We start from the raw sequence: 20,738 nt of genomic DNA on the forward strand, positions 1-20,738 counted from the left end.
AAAGAAAGAAAGAAAGTATATGCAACAGACTGAATGAACGCAAGGACAGAATATCAGATCTAGAAGACAAGATTGTGGCCAGCAACCATGAAGAGAAAAATATCTTATCAAAAGGAAGAGATTGTGAAAAATCAATCCAACAGCTGCAAGATGAACAAAGGAAGAACAACCTAAGATTGACTGGGGTCAATGAGCAAGCTTGAGACAACACAAATGTCATTTAAAAAAATCTCTTCACAGAAATAATGGCAGAAAACTTCTCAAACATGTATAAAGAATTTGACAGGGGCTGGCCAGATACCTCAGTGGACTAAGGCACCAGCTTAGGCAGGCGCAGTTGCCAGGGTTCGACCCCTGGTGTACTGTGCTGGCCCCGCCCCCAGGGTGTGCTGAGATGGCAATTGAGACCCGGCATGGTGGTGTGCACCTGTAATCCCAGTGCGTGGGAGGCTGAAAACAAGAGAATCACTACGAGTCTGAACTGTGTAGTGAGACAATATACTAAATACATTTTTTTAAAAAAAAATTTGACATACAAATAAATAAATTTCATAGAACGCTAAACAGCCATGGCCAAAATAAATATACACCAAGACATATAAACATCAAGATTCCAGAAATTCAGAATAAGTACAGAATATTAAAAGCAGTTAAAGAAAAGAAGAAAATCACCTATAATGGAAGTCCGTCAGGATCACAGCAGACTTCCCAGTACAAACCCTCAAGGCAAGGACAGTGTGGAGTGAGGTATTTCAAGCCAAAAAACAAAAGCAGAAACCTCCCACCCCAATTGATGTACCCTGCAAACTATCTTTCAAAATTAGTGAAGAAATAAGATACTTCCATGACACAGAAAAACTGAAGAAATTCATGAGCATCAAACCAGCTCCTCAGAATTGCTCTGAAACATACATGAGAAAGAGAAAATGAAGACCATAAGCAGAAGAGCACCAACAGGAAGAAGCCATCAGGCAGGGCAAGCAATTAAACAGGAGAAACACAAGGAACCAACAATAGGAAAGTAATATGAGAAAGATAAGCTAATACATACCTGTTATAATTATCAACGTAAATGGTCTCAATTCACCAACTAAACAAACTATGGGGGCTTTGCCGGACAGCTCAGTTGTTTAAAGCTCTGCTTGGGTAAATGCAGGCAGGCCCATAGGACTGCGGTTTGATTTCTCCCTCCAGAAGTTGTACCAGACCTGCCCTTAAGGCAGCCTGAAGTAGCCAAAAAACAAAACAAAACAAAACAAAACAAAACAAAACAAAACAAAACCTCCTTACCAAATAAACAAACTGGCAAAATGGATCAAGAAGCAAGATCCAACAATATGCTGCATTCAAGAAACACATTGAACTCAAAAAGAGGGGCTGATGAGATGGCTCAGTGGTCTAAAGCAACTACTTGGAACAAGCTTGGCTAAAGCAGAGGGACCACGGTTCAATCCCCCAGCACCACATGCCAGCCAGCCCCGCCCCCTGGTGGACTGAGCTGGCCACACACACACATAAATAAAAAATTTGTTTTTTTTTTTTTTTTAAAAAGAAATTCATACACTGAAAATTAAAGAATGAAAAGCAATATTCCATGTGACAGGATCAAAAGGGACAAAGAAGGTCACCTGATATTTGTTAAGGAAAGACTCCAAGAAGAAGATATAGCAATCAAATGTCCACAGAACTTCTGGCCTCTCTTTTTCATGCCTTGATGGCTCCCACTGAAGTAGGACCATTAGGGGTCCTGGAGCTCAGGGAAAAGGATCCTAATATCTAGAAGCTTATAGGAGTCCGGTTGGAGCTGATGACTTGCTACTACCATTGCAGGACTCCTGGGTCCTGTTCAATAAATTTTAGACAAGCACACTTCCCTCTGAGCCCAAAGGCACTGAGCCTACCCCAAAGGCACTGAGCCTACCCCTAAAAGTCATAGCTGTGACACTTGTATATGTACCCAGGGAGGCACAGAAGGGAAGAGAGCCTGCTTAGCCTACCACTGGGTCTCTGATCCTTGATTCTAGGGGTTCCTCCCAGAACACCTCCTTCCAACTAGGTCCTGGCATTTTTGTTCCCCCCCACTTGGGAAAATTCCATTTCTCTGGGCCTGACCATGCCTTCAGGGAAGCACTTATTCCACTGAGCAATCTCCCCAGATGCCTTCAGAAATAGTAGTGGCACGCTGCTCAAACACAGTCCCCTGACCTCTGGTCACAGGAGGCCTTTCGGGAATCGCCAGGGTCTCACACACCCTGCGAAGTAACCTAGAAGGTAGGTCCTAGGTGAAGATGTACAGCCCAGTAACTGGTGCTGAGCTTTGGACACCCTAGGTGAAAGTGACAGCAAAGAATCTCTTCAAGAGCCCCTGCACTGGGCATGGTGGCACACACTAATCCCAGCACTTGGGGTGGGGGCTGACTGAGGCAGGCCGGCCTGGGCTCCATGGTGAGTTCAAGGCCAGCCTTGTCTCAAAATCATACACATAAAAGCAAACAAAGACACCTTGGGACTCAAATGATCTGCTCCTATTTCTTAAGGCATGGTCCTGCCCTGTAAAAGAGCAGATGGAAGTGACTGCTCAGTTTCTGAGTAGGACCCAGAGATTGCTCCCATGTGTCAAGGCAAAAGCAGCTGGCAGCATCCATACTTCAAGGAGCAAGCGAGAAGCAGCAGCCCTTGGCCTTTTCCTGGACACATCCCTTCCGTCCACACAGATCTGCAAGGACAGGCCCGAGTCATAGAAGAGAACCAGCCTGTCTGGGCTTTGACTGTGAGCTGCTGCCCTCTGGTGGAGCAAAGGAGCAAAGGGCGAGAGGAGCTGGATGTAGAACGACTGGAAGAGAGAAGGGCCTGCGGGGACTCACACACTGATTAGGTACTTACTGATATGATCTCCCTACATTATGAAGTTAGACTTACAGATGCCATTGTGCCCCTGGATTCAGAATTAAAAAAAAAAAAAATGGTTAGGTTTTAAATTAGGCATGGCCGGGGGCCGGGGAGATGGCTCAGTGGAATAAGCGCTTCCCTGGCAAGGGCCCGAGTTCAATTCCCGGTTCCGCAAAAAGAAAGAAAGAAAGAAAGAAAGAGAGAGAGAGAGAGAGAGAGAGAGAGAGAGAGAGAGAGAGAGAGAGAGAGAGAGAGAGAGAGAGAGAGAGAAAGAAAGAAATTAGGTATGGCGATAGTATGCCTATAATCCTATGTAATCCGGGCACTCCGGGAGCCCTAGGCAGGAGAATAGCGGGTTCCCACCCACCTGGCAATTTAATGAGTTCGTGAGCCCTTGTCTGAATATAAAATAAAAAGGCTAGGGAAGTAGCCCAGTGCAGGCCCTGGGTTCAAACTTGAGTACAAAAAAAAAAAAAAAAAAAAAAAAAAAAAAAAAAAAGCTGTTTAGTTTTGGTTTGGTTTTTACATTTCTAGCTTTTTGGTTTTAAAATAATTTATAAAAAATAATGTATTTGGTCTTTGCTCTGGCAAGTTTTGAAATAACATTAGACAAAACTATAAAATTCTGCCTTTCAAAAATTAGGGGAGCAGAAGGAAAGCGGAATGCACACCTTGGCGGCCTGCCGAGCCATAACCGCAGCAGAACTGGCGGAGACAATGCTCCTGGACGCGGCAGCGGAGGCGGAGCGGCGCTGGGAGGGGCGGGCCTGGTACGCACGCTGCAACTCGGGGACGTTCTGCGCGTGGGTCCGCCGCCTTGGGAAGACTGCTGCCCGGAAGGAAGGACGTTTGGTTTTCACAAGCCTAAGTGTACAGGGCTGCTGTATTTGCAGGGCGAAGTCCTCCAGTTCTGGATTCACCAACAGTAAACACCAGGAAAAGGACTTCCAGAGCTGTTTCGGGTCGCACGAGACTCGCCCAGGAGACGTCTGCAGTGCCGGTGTTCTGCTTCGGAAACGATGGAAAAAGCTGCTGGCAGAAACAAAGAAAAGCTGGAATCATGTGGTTGTTGCGAGGGCAGGACCCAGTCTAAAGACTAAGCTGAAACCAAAGAAAGTGAAAATCCTGTCTGGAAACAGGGTAAAAAGCAGCCAGATTAGCAAACTGCAGAAGCAATTTAAATGTCATAATTCCATGCACACAGCTCCACCTCCAGGGCCTCCCCGCCCGGTCTCCCTGTTACAGTAACCAGTCAGAGGAGGCGCGGACACAGAGATGGCTTCTGGCTCCAGCCGGATGCCTGTTTTCTCCTTTTTAAATCTTATGTACTGGAAAAGACAGAAAATATGCTGTGGGATTTGTCTACAACGGCTGCTTTGGGGGAAGTCCTCATTGACACGCACCTCTTCAAACCTCGCTGCAGCAACAAGAAGGCGACTTCGGAGAAGCCCGAGGAGCGCGGCCCTGAGCCGCTACCTATCTCCACCCAGGAGAGGTGACTGAGGTTCGCATGCAGGGGGACAAGATGCAGAAGACCACAAGCCAACGAAATGACTCCTGTTTGCAACTCAGATACCTGCTATTCTGCCAAAAGATATTTTCTAGAATAGTTCTCAATGGGTGATTCCCCCCAGTTCCCCCAAACTCTGAAGCCAGTGTCTAGCCTACTAAAAGTGTACATAATATTTAAGATGCCGAGTATTTCATAGGAAAGTTGAAGACTGCTGTAAAGTGCTTTTTTAAGTTTTTTAAAAAATCTCCTTCTAATGAATGAAATAGGGGAATTTTTAGGGGATAGAGTTGGGATTTGTGTATGATAAACGTATGTAGCTTTAGTCTTTCTATATTAAGAAGCCGTGGTTGGGGCATTTTTGAGATGGCTGGCTAGTCTTGTGTTCCCTTATGGTAAACTTGTCATTCCTAAGTAACAGCTAGTTGCTAATAGGTTTGAAATCTCAAGCTCTTGCCAAGGCTCTGATGATTCCAGCCCTGTACTACTGGTTGTTAGCAGGACAGTCGGAGCTTTGGTGCAAATACTGGGAAGGAGAAGGGGATATTAAAACACACAGAGAAGAGCCAGGTGTGGTGTCACACAGCTGTAATTCCTGCACTTGGGAGACTAAGGTAGGAGGATCTCTTGAGTTCCAGGCCAGTCTAAACTACACAGGGAGATCCTACCTCAAAAACAAACAAACAAACAAAAAACATCAGAAAGAGGTAGTTGGGGCTGTGTATGTTGTATGCTGTGTCACCTCCCTTTGTGCCAGTGTTTGATAAAGACTATATAAAACCATGAGCAGAAATCAGCTCCTCCCAGGGAAGTAGCAAGTTCACAGGACAGGCTAGACACTTGGAGGAGTGCCGGAGCATCACCATGCGTGGTTACCTTGGTAAGCATTGTGCAAGTCTTTAGGGTGGCATGAAACAAGGGCTGATGCTTCTCGTTGTGTTTCTTAGAGGGCTTGCCAAGTATAGGAAGAACTGGCTATACTGATGTCACCTGACTGCTGGGCTGCGTAGTGGGGGAAGCAGCACCGTGCAGTCTCAGCTCTGATGTCTTCGGTTGGCCTGTGTGGAGCCTCACATTCGTGCAGTGGTATCTGACTTGCTCTGTCTTAGTAGGGCTGTGTTAGGGTTTTCATTATTTAAAGTACAATTCAGTGGGAGAGAAGGGATGTGTGCTGATGCCAAGCAGGGGTTGGTTTGGGTTTGGCTTCTTTCAGTTTGGCTTTTTGAGCCTGAGATATGCTGGCGCATGGAGCTTTGCAGTTCTCAGGTGCTTGTTTTAGCTTCTCACTTGGCCAAGTATGCTCGTCACCTCTTTTCTGAAAGTTCAGGAAGAAAATAGCACCAGTTCAGCCTTCTCCCAGTGAGGGAGGCGCGTTTGCTTGCCTTACAATACTTCCATGAGTCAGTGCTTGTTTTCAAAACTGGGATTCTAAACTCAGTGTCATTAAGGTGAGTAGCTTTTTATAGGCACCCTAAAGTTTTGTAGCTCTGAATCTAAACATATTCTTTTTTTTTTTTTTTGGTGGTACTGGGATTGAACTTAGGACCTTGGCACTTATTCTACTGAGCTATCTCCCCAGCCCCATATTCTATTTCTTTTGGGTAAAAATCTCATATACAAGAGCCACTGTGAGCAGACTTCGGCAAGATAGGTACTCTCCCACCGCCCTGGGGGTATGGCAGGAATCGAGCCAGTATCGCCTCTGAGTTGTTTTGAAATGGGTTTTTTGTTGTTGTTGTTTTTCTGTTTTTGATTTTTGGTACATTTTGGCTGCAGTATTGGTAGTAGAATATACTATAATAGGGATCATCTCTATTTCTGTATTTATTTATTTCTAGGCTTCAACCAGTCTTCTTTGCCCTTCCACCTCTTGCCTGTAGGATGTACTATATGTAGTCATGCCCTGTGTATTAATATATTAGAAATCTACAAATCTCTTTTGTACTTTTTATACTGTTGGATACTTATAATCAAAACTTTTACTAGGATAGTGAATAAATTTAGTCTTACTAGAAAAAAAAAAGAAAAAAATAGGGGAGATATATTTTCACCTTTATAAATTATGACTTTTTGCTTTTTTAAAATGAAAACAATGCATATATATACATCTAAACTACTTTTAAAAGAGTACTTCACTTAAAATGATCTGTCAAGTGTGTATTCTTCCATTATTTAATTCTTTTTTAAAATTCAGTTTTATTTTATTTTATTTTGAAGAGTCAAAAACAAACAGAAAGACAAAAATGGTAACATACAATAACACATATGTTACAGATTTTCAAAACAGGAATAGCTAGTTAACAAAGGTTGTTATGTTATCTATTTTATCATCAACTCTGTTGCTCAAATTAACAGATATAGTTATACAAGGTTGGGCAAATAACTGAATATTAATGCTTGCTTTCAAGAAATCCTAATTTCTTTCCATTGCTTTTTTAAAAATTTATTTTAAAGAGAGCATAATAATTGATAACACATTAGAAACACTACACATTTAGAAGACCAAGATGAGAGGCATTCAACCATGGGTTTTGTATTATACATCACTGTCCTCAGTGTAGTTGCTCAGACGGTAGATACCAGCATACAGTGTTAGTCAAGGTGAAAATTCTAAACATTAACTGCTATTTTTAAAAAACTGATGGAAATCATTAGTGCACTCATCTCAACCATCTTTCATATACTTGCATGTTTCCCCCTTCCTTTTTTCCTATCTTTTCTCCTTTCTCTCATCTTCATTGTTTAATCCTTAAGTTCAGCTTCTTTCCATTTTACTGTATCTATTATACCTTTCAGATTTTATTTCTTCTTTCAGGTTCTTACACTAGGGAAACAATACGATATTTACACATGTGGGTCTGATTTATTTCACTTATGAGTATATCCTCTAGTTGTATCCACTTACCTATAAAGACTTCAAATTTGTCTTTCTTTATAGATGAGTAGTACTCCATTATATAAAAATACAACAATTTTTAAATCCATTCTTCAAGTGATAGGCATTTTGGTTGTTTCCAAGATTTGCCTATGACAAACTGTGCTGCTATAAACATGGGTGTACATATATTACTATAGTATGAAGTCTTCAGTTCTTTTGGGAAAATACCCATAAATGGAATAGCTGGATTGAATGGGATTTTCAGTCCTAGTTTTTTGAGAAGTCTCCACACTGATTTTCATAGTGGTTGTACCAGACTACATTCTCACCAGCAGTGGAAAAGGGTTTCTTTTTCCCCACAGCCTCGACAGCATTTGTTATTAGTTGATTTCTTTATGATAGCCATTCTTTCTGGGGTGAGATGGTATCTCAATTTTGTTTTAATTTGTATTTCTCAAATGGCCAGTGCTGTGAATCATTTTTTTCATGTATTTATTTGCCACTTGTATTCCTTCCTCTGAGAAGTGTGTATTTATCTTAGATGCCCAATTTTGGATTGGGTCTTTAAATTTTGGAAGCCAAAAAAAAAAAAAAAAACTCCAAAAAACCAGGCCAGGGAGATGGCTCAGTGGAATAAGTGCTTACCTGGCAAGGGCCTGAGTTCAATCCCCAGTTCCACAAAAAAAAAAAAAAAAAAAAAACTGAATTTTGGGAGCTGAGTTTTTTTTAGTTCTTTATATTATTTATTTTAATGTATTTGTGTAGGAGACACTTCCTGGACCTCATCTCGGTCCAAGAAGCCGATATTTATAATCCTAAAGTTACATTATTGGAATCCTATCAAGTTGATTCCAATCTACCACTTAAAATGCTACCCATGGCAAAAATAAAGACACTAAATTATATTTTCAATCATCGGGGAGTCAAGGGGTTCTAAGTCCAGCCACAAAGATGGCTTTCCGGAACCAAGAGTGTGACCCAGGGCCTCACCTGGTTTTTATTCAGTGGGGGAGTGGCTTGAGGAGGATAGACTGAGAACTGTGGGAAATAGGTGATCATTGTGAGCTGAGCTAGGTGGGTAGCCTACATTTCCCTAAGGCCGATTGATAAACAGAAGTCCTAGCCAGCTCTGTACATAGGAAATAAGGTCAGGCTCAGTCAAAATGGAGACAGCCACTCTTCTTTCAAGGAGAGCTGTTCAGGTGGTACTTCACATATTTGGTTGTTTTAGGGTCCTACTATGCAGCTCGGATGCTTGGTGATCTTCCTACTTTCAGCCTCGCCAGCACTGGGATCACAGAGGTAAACTACCATGCCTGGACTCTGGCCAGCTCAGCCCACCCTGAGTGTGGGGCTGGTGTGGCATGTGGTGCCAGGGATCAAACTGAAGTCCCTGCACTTGCCTAAGCTTGCCTAAGCAAATGCTTTAGTGCACTCAGCTATTTCTCTGGCCCGAGTTTTTTATATTATTTATATAGAAGTCCTTTGTCTGAGTGATTGTTTGGTTACAATTTTTTCCCAGTTTGTGGGTTGTCTCTTCACTCTGTTGATGATTTCTTTTGACATGCAGAAACTTCTCAATAAGATGAGAGAGATCCCAGTTGTTGGTTCTTTGGAGTATTTCCCATGCCTTTTGGTGATTTCTCTTCTCTGCCAGGAGATTTAGTGTTTCTGTTTTAATGTTTAGATCTTTGATCATTTATGACTTTATTATAGTGCATGGAGATAGACCTGAGTTTAGTTTTAGTTTTTGGCATGTGGAAAGCCAGTTTTTCCAGCACCATTTGTTAAAGTGTCTATCTTTCTTTCAGTGAACATGTTTGGCTCCTTTGTCAAGATAAGATGGCTACATGCGTTTGTAGTTGTATCTGCATCTTCTAATCTGTTTCTGTTCCATTGATCCTCAGGTCTGCTTTTTTGTTGTTGTTGTTTTTGCCAGTACCATGCTGATTTTAATTCTTAATATTGGGGCCGGCCAAATAGCTCAGTGGATTAAAGCACCTGCTTAGGCAGACACAGGGACCCGGAGTTCAATCCCTGGGCCTACTGTGCTGGCCCCACTCCTGGGGCATGTTGAGATGGTGATTGAGACTGGGCATAGTGGTGCATGCCTGTAATCCAAGCACATGGGAGGCTGTAAACAGGAGGATCACTATGAGTCCGATCTATGCAGTGAGACCCTGAGGACCCTATAGACCCTGTCCTAAAACATACAAAAAAAATTAATTCTTAATATTGTCCCTATATGGAGAAAAGGAAGGGCAGCAAGGTCAGCCAACATTTTGGCCCTAGCCTTTCAAGGTCAGTGAAGACTCGGGACATAGGAGAACCTGTACTGTAACAACGTGTAACTCAGTTGTGCTCCAAATTTTCTGATCAAGAAGATCATGGAGCCACAGAGGAATGTGATCAATGATGTATAGCATGCCGGGGGAGAGTCACATAGAGAGAAAAAACATTCTCTCAGGCTTTCACAGAAAGCAAATTGGTCAAGCAATGGCCATGACTCATCCTCATGGCTGACATTGACAAAGGATCTACAAAGTGCAGTATAGGGCTACGGGATAAATCCTGAGGATACTTAACTGACCATAACAGATACAAAAGTTGTATTTCTTGCTATATAGGTCTTGCTTTATCTTGGTCTTAACCACCCAGAAGAAAAGTATAAAAATGAAGTATATAAAGTAAAGTCATATTAATAGGATGAACTGTAAAAGGCTCAAGTCAATAACTTCTGAAGATGACCCACTAATATTATAGACTGCTAGACAGTGTTGGATTGTTTAGCTGAATTCAAACACCTTAATATTTAGATGCCAATAGAATGTTTGCCTCTGACAGAACTTTAAAAAAGGGGGGGGGATACAAAGGAAAGATCATTTTGTATTTATATATACAAAATAGTTAGGAAAGAGGTTGGGATAGATATATAGTTGCATTCTCTTAATGAATAGAATGATTTGTTCTAATGATGTTTGTAAATAGGATCACAAGTCCGCATCTTGTACAGCAATTAACCACTAAGAAGAATATATGCAGTGTATTATTTGTTGAAACTGTACTTCTGATTTGATTTGAAACTGTCTCATTGCTATCTGTTTATCAATAAAACTTTGAAAAAAAATAGTTAGGGTAGATATACAGCTACTTTTGCTTAATTCAATGAGAAGAAAGAGGTGTACTAATAGTGTTTGGACAGGATATCCTGTCTGCTTCTTGTACTATGGATAACCATTAAGAAGATAACACTGCTGAAAACACTGGACATGCTAGAGAGATTTTCCTATATGTTTTAGGCAACCACAGATTTCCCAGTCCATAATAGCAAGATACAAAAATAAACTTTGCTTCTCTGGTAAGTGCAAGGGCCTAAGTTCAATTCCCAGTTCGGCCAAAAAATAAAAATAAAAATAAATAAACTTTGAGCTCAAAGGAAAAAAAGAAAAGAAAACAATGAACAATGTATTGATTATCATAACTGTCCTATTAATCAGCTTTGAAACTGTCTCATTCATATTTGTTTCTCAATAAAATTAAAATAAAAAAACAAAAAAATCTGAACATAAGAAAAATATTGTCCCTAAATGTTTTACATTTATCATCAAGGACCTTGGTTGCTTATATTAGAGACTGAGAAGATCATGCTACAAAGCCCAGTTATAGTCTTTGAGTCTTCAGATAGAGGTCTTTTAAATCAGTCAGTAACCAGGCCAATAGTGTCATTTCATTGAATTCATACACATGCACACATACATGCATGCATGTTTGTGTGCACTCAGAACTTTTCTGACTGGATGCACATTAACTACTGTTTAGTGCTCCAAAGATGTTTGATAGGAAAGTAAATGCCTCCTTCTGTGGTTGCTGGCATTTCTGCTAGCAAGCACAGTTACAGAGGCCCTTTGTCCTTTTTGGGGTTTCTGAGCAGAAATTTCAGTGGCTGGTCCTATCTTGGTTGCCACAAAGAGACAAAGCTTTAATGTAAATTGCAGCCAAGGAAGTGCATAGTCAAGCCAGCAGGTGCAGGATGATTTCCCTGGCAGGCTGCTACTGTGGGGATGTGATAGGGAGCCACCTCTGTATGCCTGTTCTGCAGCCTGTTCTCTTGCCCTTGTCATCACACAACTCCCTGTACAAGTCTTTTTCTGCTGTAGGCATCTGGCATCACCTTGACTATCAAAGCATACACACTAACACAAAGGAAGTGGGAGGGAATAGATCTACAAATCTCTGCAGGGAAACCTCCATAGAACAGCACTAGTTCTTCCCTGGTGGTCTGCTGGTTAGGATCTCCTGCTTTTTTTTTTTAAACAAGAAGTTTATTTAAACAACAAGACACTTGACTTAAAGGGAAAACTAGCTAGGATTCTTCTTTCTTAAAGAGTAATTTACTCCTACTTAAAGACAGATTGCCCTACATGTAACAGCTACGTACAAAAAAGTAATAAAATTGTTCTTGGTTTTACAATGATAAATGAAAAACATTAAAATTCTCCAATCAAACAGGGTATGCAAGGAATTTCATGTTGCTGTCTTTTCTGTTAAAACAGTGAGAGCAAAATAACTTACTGGAATATAAAGATAAGAGCTGATGAGCATGCCACTAATGGAGAAAGGGGATTATTTTCACAGAACCAGTAATTCCCCATCTCATCTCTGTTTGATGTCAATCAAAACATACTGTTGGCCATTTAGTTAAAAAAAAAAAAGCCATATGCTTGTGCACATACACCAGATACTTTATGTACAATAAAGGAATGGAGAAGGGGTAAATGAAAGAATAGAGAAAACTATACTAAAGTAGTCAGGATGTGGTGGAACCAAATTGCAGTTTTCTAATTGAGAATGTATTCTTGGTGTGTAAGAACAGAGTTCTGGAGTAGTTGCAGGTTCCCTTTTTAGTAGACCCTGCCTGTCTGCTGCTGGAGCACGTCAATTGGATCTTCATCCTCCAGTTCCAACTGTGCAGGTGTGTTGGTTTCATTGATTGGCTGTCCATCAAATCAGAATCTGATCTGGCTCACTGACAAACCCTGTTGTTCACAATAGGCTTTCATTAGTTTACTAAGTGGTGTATGCCTCTTAATCTTAAACTGCACCCCAGAACCATCCTGCCCCACCACCTTCTAATTAATGTGATTGTTGTTCTCACTCTTGACTCCTTCCTTGGGCTTTTCATCGGCCATAGCAAACGCCCGAGTCTTCTTAGCTGCCGCTTCACAAAAGAGGTACCAGGTCCACACTGAATGAGCGCAGAAGCAGCACCAGGAGCAGCAGAAGCTCCTGCCTTCTGAAGACATTCCCAACACCTTCCTTTATCTGCCCACGCCCCACCCCGTGGACAAGCACTATGCTCTGGACCAAACACTGGTCCTTGCATAGCAGTGGGCACCCCTTTCTTGTCCTCTATCACCTTTTCAGCAAGTTTTCTGTGTTTATCATTGGTCAGAAGTACTTGATTGCAAGTGGCATAAACAGTTAACCATATTTTAGGCACTATATATACAATATACTGAGTTAGATCAAAAGCAAGAGCAACAAGGGTTGTGGTGAAGCTCTCTGTCTCCCTTTCCCTCCCACACTCTCTTTCTGTCTTCTTTATAAATTTCTATGTTAACTTTCTGTCATAGGCTAGTTGCCCCATCAGATGTGATTGTAACAACTAGGAGCTTTGATTCTTTTTATCACAGTTTGTAAGAGAGAGAGAAGGCATTCTTCTGCCTATTTCAGCTTTAAATAATCCTGGAGCATAATTCCAACTGAATTAACTGGCCTCTGTGCTTGTCCTAGTAACTCACTACGTTGAAAGAATGATTTAGCTGGGCTCAGCAGGGCCTGTTGGTGGAAAAGACTAATGGGTGCCTAAAAAGCAGAGGATGTGTCCCTAGACTGCTCAACACATACACAACCCTATTTTTATAGCTACGAATACTGTTACATGATCTCATGAAATACATGATTTCACTTAAAAACTGTGACTCTTGGGTGTGGTGCTGCCTACCTACAAGCCTAGCAGTTGGGAGCTGAGGCAGGAGGAATACTGTGAGTTTGAGTTCAGCCTGGGTTACATGGTAAGTTCAAGGTCAGCCTGAGGTACATAGCAAGACCCTGTCTCAGAAAGAAAGAAAGAAAGAAAGAAAGAAAGAAAGAAAGAAAGAAAGAAAGAAAGAAGAGAAAAGAAGAGCAAAAACAAAAGCACAAAGAAAAGTAAAGGAAAGAAAAAGAACTTTGACTCTTAGAAGCTTACTGAGCTAGACAAACAAGCTGGATGGTGAGAGGCACATGACCAGTTATTCTGCGATAACTCATCTCTGTGATCCACGTGCCTCATTAGTACCAGTGGGGCACTGACACACTGGCTCTCTGATAATAGAGGGGGAAAGGTGCCCCTGCCTTATAACATTTGGGGATTGAACTCAGGGCCTTTGCACTAAGCAATGTCGCCATCTTTTAGTCTCACTAAATCTCCCAGACTGAACTTGAATTTGTGATCTTCCTGCCGTAGCTCCTCAGAGTGCTGGGATTGCAAGCACGCGCCACCATGCCTGGTTACCTTTGCCCATTTCTGTGGTATGAATCTTTCCTAATGGCTAGGATTTAAGCGTCAAGCTATTAGCAGCTTAACAACTGGCTTACAAAGTTCCTGGAAACTTAAGATGTAGTTTTCAAGCTCTCATGACATTGCCCCTGTCCATACTAGTCTGGGGTTTGAGCTCATGTCAGTTCATATGATGGCAAACTTGGAGCAGGCAGAGCCTTAAAAAGTATGTGCAGTATATATACATAAATATATCTTTTTCCTTTTCTTCTTTCCTTCCTTTGTTTTGCAGTACCAGGGATTGAACTCTGGACTTCGCGCTTGCCAGGCAAGCACTCTTGCTGCTGAGCTATATCCCTGGCCCTCCTGCTTTCTTTTTTTCTTTTGTCCTTTTCCTCATCTCAGCTTTTCCTTCTCTTTGAACAGATTCTTTCCCTTTCACAGTATTTATTGTACCTCTAAGAATCTATTTACTCTTTCAGGTCCTTACACTAGGGAGACAATATGACATTTACACATGTGGGGCTGATTATACTGCTGATTTCTGCTGGTCTACTGAAAGGAGCAGTTAATACTTAAATTTTTTTCTACTTTTAAATTTCTTATAACTTTTTTTTTCTTTTTGCGGAACCAGGGATTGAACTCACACCCTTGCGCTTGCCAGGGAAGCGCTTATTCCACTGAGCCATCTCCCCGGCCCCTCTTATAACTTTTTAAAATCAATTTTGTATGCTTATAGCTGGTAATCTAAACAACTAATTTGAAGACAACATTACACAACATAACAACCATTATCAATTTCCTATTGTCTTGTTTAGTCAAATTCTGTATCATTTCTAATGTGATGGGAGGTTTTTTGTTTTTATTTACTATTTTGTACTCTCTCTTTTAAAAAAAAATGCTTGTACATTGAACCTAATTCTCTCTTGTTCTACTTGGAATGTTGATATCAGCCATGTGCCTGAGTTAGATAAATGACAAGGAGATCGAGAGACACATGGCCAGTTAATTACCCCAGCCAAGAGCCAGAAGTATGAGCAGAGCCATGGACCAGAGACCTCACACACTTGAGTAAGGCTACAGAGGCTGAACCAGTCCCACCAGCACCAAAGACAACATTACACAACATAACAACCATAGGAACTGGCCACCGGACTCAGCCCACACCGCTGAATCACAAAACCATGCTCAATGAATAATTACCACTTCAAGCTACCACATGGCAAGGCAATTTGTTACACAGCACCAGCTAACTGGCAGTCCTACCCTAGTCCCCAAGCAGGAACAGCCATGGGCTGCATCCAGTAGACACTCAACAGAGCTCACAACCTGGAACGGCTTCCAGTCTTCTCAGAAAGTTGGAGATGCGGCTTGTCATCACACAGCAACTCAGATGGTAAGTGCTAAGTGCAGTCATCTCCAAAATATAAATGCTGGAAGAAAATGCAGGATAACAAAAACATCCATTCAGAAAAGGGAGAGAGAGAGAGAAAAGAAAGTAACTAGGACCAAAAAAAAAAAAAAAAAAAAAAAAAAAAAAAAAAAAAAAAAAAAAAAAAAAAAGAAAAGAAAAAGAAAAAGAAAAAAGAGAGAGAAAAGCAAAATACCTAGTAAATGACATTGTCATTATTTTGGGTTGCTTGGCATTTGAACCCTTATTTATAGTTGAAAAGTCCTTCACATTATGAAACAGAGCCTGCAGCCCATAGCAGAAACTCAAACATATTCCCCTGACTCCCTTCCCACTAGGCGTGGGCGCCTGTAGCTGTGACAGTCAGATGACATGAGGACAGCCCTAAGATCCATTAGCTTAGCGGTGGTGGAGGGCTGGCCCCTCGAGGGCAGTGTGCAGGGTTAGCGTCTGTGCTGCTGGCAGCCCGGGTCTCAGGGTTGCTCCAGGGCCCTGGCTCGCAGGCGAAGCGTGACAGCAAGGCTGTTTCAGCCTCCCATCAGCGTTTCCTGGCTCCTCTAAACACGCACTCCTCCTTCCGCCAGTTCTGCAGAGTGCAGCAGGCAGCAGCGAGATTCTGCGGTTCAGGACGTGGCCCTAAGTTTCCCACCAACTGGCTGTGTCAACCTGGGCTAGCTCCTCTACTTCTCTGTGCCATTTGTCTGTCCAAAATGTGAATTCAGGGCTGGAGAGATGGCTCAGTGGTCTAAAGCACCTACTTGGAACAAGCTTGGCAAAGCACAGGGACCGCGGTTCGATCCCCCGGCACCACATGCCAGCCGGCTCCACCCCCTGGAGGGCTGAGCTGCCCCCCCCACACAAAATAAATGTTAGAAAAAAATTTAAAAAAATAAAACAAAATGTGAGTTCAATAAAAGTATTACTCTCAGCAGTACGTTATTGTTACTACGAGGTTTGTGGAAGGATTACAGGAGTTTTACAGATGTAGCAATTTAGAACAATGATTGGGAAAGTATAAATACTTAATAAATGTTAGTTATTGTTGTTATTTTTACTTAATAAATTCCTTTTTCTGCGTAAACCAGTTTCTTTTGCTTACAACTATGAATGCTGTTAAGTACAATTAAACCAAATTAGTGTTTAGACCATATATAAGATGCACCTACTTACTGTATTTAGAAGGAGCCACTTTGGCTGCCAAAGGTTCTATTGACCATATGGGACCATATAGGATCACTCTGTTAGGACCCTACCAGGCCCTTGCTGGGGTCTGCACTACTTTCAGAGCTGAGCTATTATTGGTATAAGTAGGGTCCTCCAAGTGCCACCCTGGAGCCACAGAAGACGAGTCTGTCTCCCTAGACACTCAGTCAATATCTTCACGTTTCCATGCTATGGCATGAGGCCTTGCATAACTGGAGAACTGTACAACTCAATGTGCTTTCTTGGTTAGCCTCCCTGGGAAGGGAACATGGTTTCTCCAGCCTCAGATCCTCACATATACCTAGTGGTTCCTTGTCTCTATATTCCTTGGCCCAACAAATGTCCACCCAAATTAGTATGAGTAGACACAAAGCAGATGAAATGAGTAAGAACTCCAGTGAGAGAAGATGGAGAGGGAGTCGGGAAAGGCTGGACCCAGTGCTGGGTGTCACTGTTTGGATGTGAAATATTCATGTGCTCAGGGCTTGGTCCCCATTGTAGCCCTCTTGGGGGGGGAGGGAGGTTTGGGAGGGAACTGGATTGTGCAGGTGCTAATTTCACCAGTGCATTAACCCACTGACAGGTTCCTAACTCAGTAGGCCACTGGAAACTGCAGAGGTGGGGCCTAGTCAGGAAGCAGGTCACTGGGGCTGGACTCCTTGAAGGGAATATTTTGTTCACAGTCCTTCCTCTTTCCCTCCCCTTCCTCCTCTTTGTCCCTCTCCTGGACTCTCTCTCTCTCTCTCTCTCTCTCTCTCTCTCTCTCTCTCTCTCTCTCTCCTGCCTCTGTCTCTCCCTCCCCTCCTGTCATTTATGAAGTAAGCAACTCTGCTCAACTACATCCTCTCTGATATCATGTTTTGCCTCATCATGGGCCAAGAAACAATGGAACCAAAGACTATGGACTGAATCTTCTGAAAGCATGAGTAAAAATAACTCCTTCCTTTGTTTATCTCTCAGGTATTTTGTCTCAGCACTGGAATGTTGAGGCAAATCTGACCTTAAGTGGTGAAAGGGAAAGAAGGAAGGGAAGTTCAAAATGAATTGTAGGAGCCAGGGAGATGGCTCAGTGGAATAAGTGCTTCCTTGGCAACTGCAGAGAATGGCTTTCTGGTATAATGTGGGTTTTTTGTTTTGTTTGTTTGTATTTTAGGGAAGGGTCTACAGGGTGTTCAGGGTCTCACTACTAGGTCAGACTCATAGTGATCTGCCTGTTTACAGCCTCCCAAGAGCTGGTACTACAGGCATGCACCATCACACCCAGTCTCAATTGCAATCTCAGCACATCCTGGAGGAGCAGGGCTGGCATGGCAGGCCCAGGGATTGAACCCCTGGCCCCAGCATCGGCTTGCAGATGCTTTAATCTGCTGAGCTATTTGGCTGGCCCTTAACATGAATTTTTTTAAGTACAGTAAAAAACATACTTGTTGACCTAAAGAGCAAGTCTAGAGACACCAACTGTGAGAACAAAGAATTTATTCAAGCCAAAATGAGGATGGCTTCCTGGGAGTAAAATACGATTTCAGCTACCCAAAACAAGTGTTCCTGAAATTGCATATGGGAGGTCTGGATTTTCATAAATTAAAAAAATGAAGAAAGAAAGAAGAAAAGAACAGGCCATGCAATGCGTGGTGGGACAGGCCTGTAATCCCAGCATCTAGGAGGCAGAGGCATGAGGACCACCAAGTTCAAGGCCTGCCCAGGCTACATAGCAAGTTCAAATGCAAAGCAGCTTTGACTTTGTATTAAAATTCTGTCTTTTTTTTTTTTTTCTGTACCGGGATTTGAACTCAGGACCTTGTCCTTGCCAGGCAAGCACTTATTCTACTGAACTATCTCCCAAGCCCTTAAAAACCTGTCTTAAAAAAAAAGAAAGAAAATAAAAGAATAGAAGGAATGCAAGAATGGTTCAACAGGGGCCAGTGAGCTAGCTCAGCAGTCCAAGGCACCTGCTTAGGCAAGCTTACGCAGGAGCAAGGTAGCACAGTTTGATCCCTGGCACCACATGCCGTGCCAGCCCTGCCCTCAGGGCAGGCTGGGCCGGCCCAAAAAAAAAGAATGGCTCAACATATGCAAAGCAATAAATGTAATACACTACATAAACAGGAAAAACGGACAAAAATCACATAACAATCTCAAAGATGAAGAAAAACCTTAAAATGATCGCACTTCATTCATGATAGAAGAAAATAGGTATAGAAGGCCTTTATTTCAGCATGAGAAAAGCCATTTATGATAAACTCACTGCCAACATTGCATTAAATGGAGCAAAGCTGAAAGTTTTTCCTCTAAAATCAGGAACAAATCAAGAGTGTTCACTATCACCACTCCCATTCACCATAGTACTTAAAACTTTATCCAGAGCAGGCAGCCAAGAAAAAGAAATAAAAGGGGTAAGTATAGGAAATGAAGAAATAAATTATCCTTATTTGAATCTGACAGGGTTCTTTATTTCAAAAATCAAAAAAATTGCACCAAAGGACTCTTAGAACTAATGAACAAATTCAGCAAAGCAGCAGCATAAAAAATCACAAAAATCAAGTGTCCCTGTATAACAACAAAAAACCTGACAAAGAAATCAGAAAAAGACTCTCATTCACAATTGCTTCAAAAAATTAAATACCTAGGAATTAACCTAATCAAAGAAATGAAAGGATACTGTATGGAAATTTATATTATCCTGGAAATGGAGATTAAAGAGCACATTGGAAAAAGGAAAGACATCCTTTGTTCCTAGATAAGTAGAACAAATAATGTCAAAATGGCTATATTACCAAAATTGCCATGCAGTTCCAATCAAAATATGAACAGCATTTTTCATAGAATTGAAAAAAAAATCTTTCTTTTTTTTTTGAGACAGGGTCTCCCTATAAAGTTTAGGCTGGTCTTGAACTCACTTTGTAGCCCAGGTTGTTCTCAAACTCTCAACAATAAAACAAAAAGAAATCTTAAAATATATGAACTAGAAGAGACTCAAAAAGGCAGAAGCAATCCTGAGCAAACAAGAGCAATGCAGGCAGCACCACAGTCGTGGACTTCAGTGCTCAAAGCAGCACAGAGCTGGCACAAAAACAGACATGCTGATCAACGGAACAGAACGGAGGCCTCACAGACAACTCCAGACACATTCAGCTATCTGATGTTTGACAAAGTGGCTAAAAATATACACTAGAGGAAAGGCAGAAAACTGCTTTAACAAACGGTGCTGAGGAAACTGGTTATCTACACACAGTAGATTGAATCTAGTTCACATCTCTCAACTTCTAGTAAACTAAGTAAAAATGGATCAAAGATCTAAATATTAAGACAGAAACAATTAACCTAAAGGAAGATGAAATAGGTAACTCTTAAAGATGTGAACATGGCCAAGAACGTTCAACAGAACTCCAGTTGCACAAGAAACAACACCAAGAATCAACAAATACGCAACAAAGAAAACCAACAACATGGTAAAAAGAAAATCTACAGAATGAAAACCTTTTACAGACTATTCCTCAAAGAACTAATATCTAGAATATGTAAAGAGCTCAAAAAGTTTGGTCTGGGGAGATAGCTCAGTAGAATAAGTGCTTGCCTGGCAAGTTCAAGGTCATGAGTTCAATCCCCAGTACCGCCAAAAAAAAAAAAGTTAGACTCACCCAAAATGAAAGACCCAATCAAAAAATGACTAGTTTAAATGAATAGACCCATCTCGAAAGAAGTGCAAATGCCCAATACATACGTGAAATAATGTTTATCACCTTCGGGCATTAGAGGGATACAAATTAAAACAATACTGAGATTTCATCTTTCTTCAGAAAGATTGGCTATATTACAAAAATAAAAAATGAGATGCTGGAGAGATTTGAAAGAACAATGAACACTTCTACATTGTTGGTGGGAAGGCAAAGTAGTATAACCACTACAGAAGTCAAAATGGAGATTGCTCAAACTAAAACTAGAAATTTGACCCAGCTATACTTCTTCTTTTAGTATCTTCCTGAAAGAGCTAAAGACATCATGTTACAGTGATCCATGCATGTCCATTTTTTTTCACTCATGTATTTGGTAACCCCCATAAGGTCGACATTGAACCTAACCACTGAATTTGATTCTGTTCTTGTCCAACTCAGCTGTGACCAGAATTGTGGAAAGAATCAAGTTTGTGTATCAAGATATTACTTAATATCTACCTATCTATCTATCTATCTATCATCTATCTATCTATCTATCTATCCTCCCCACAATGAATGTATTCATTATATTTTGCAAATATGCACTAATAATACAAAATTTTAAAGAACTGGAAGCAGTAACATGTCCTAAT

At 41.5% G+C, this 20,738-nt stretch overlaps 2 pseudogenes; one reads left to right on the forward strand and one right to left on the reverse strand.

Moving 5' to 3' along the window:
- The first annotated feature begins 3,455 nt into the window (after nt 1-3,455).
- On the forward strand, nt 3,456-4,574 carry LOC101583207 (annotated as a pseudogene).
- A 7,604-nt stretch (nt 4,575-12,178) lies between these two features.
- LOC101593267 lies at nt 12,179-12,466 on the reverse strand (annotated as a pseudogene).
- Between the last annotated feature and the right edge of the window lie 8,272 nt (nt 12,467-20,738).

Source organism: Octodon degus, unplaced genomic scaffold, assembly GCF_000260255.1.
Source record: "Octodon degus isolate 3935 unplaced genomic scaffold, OctDeg1.0 scaffold00019, whole genome shotgun sequence".
NCBI classification, from domain to species: Eukaryota; Metazoa; Chordata; class Mammalia; order Rodentia; family Octodontidae; genus Octodon; species Octodon degus.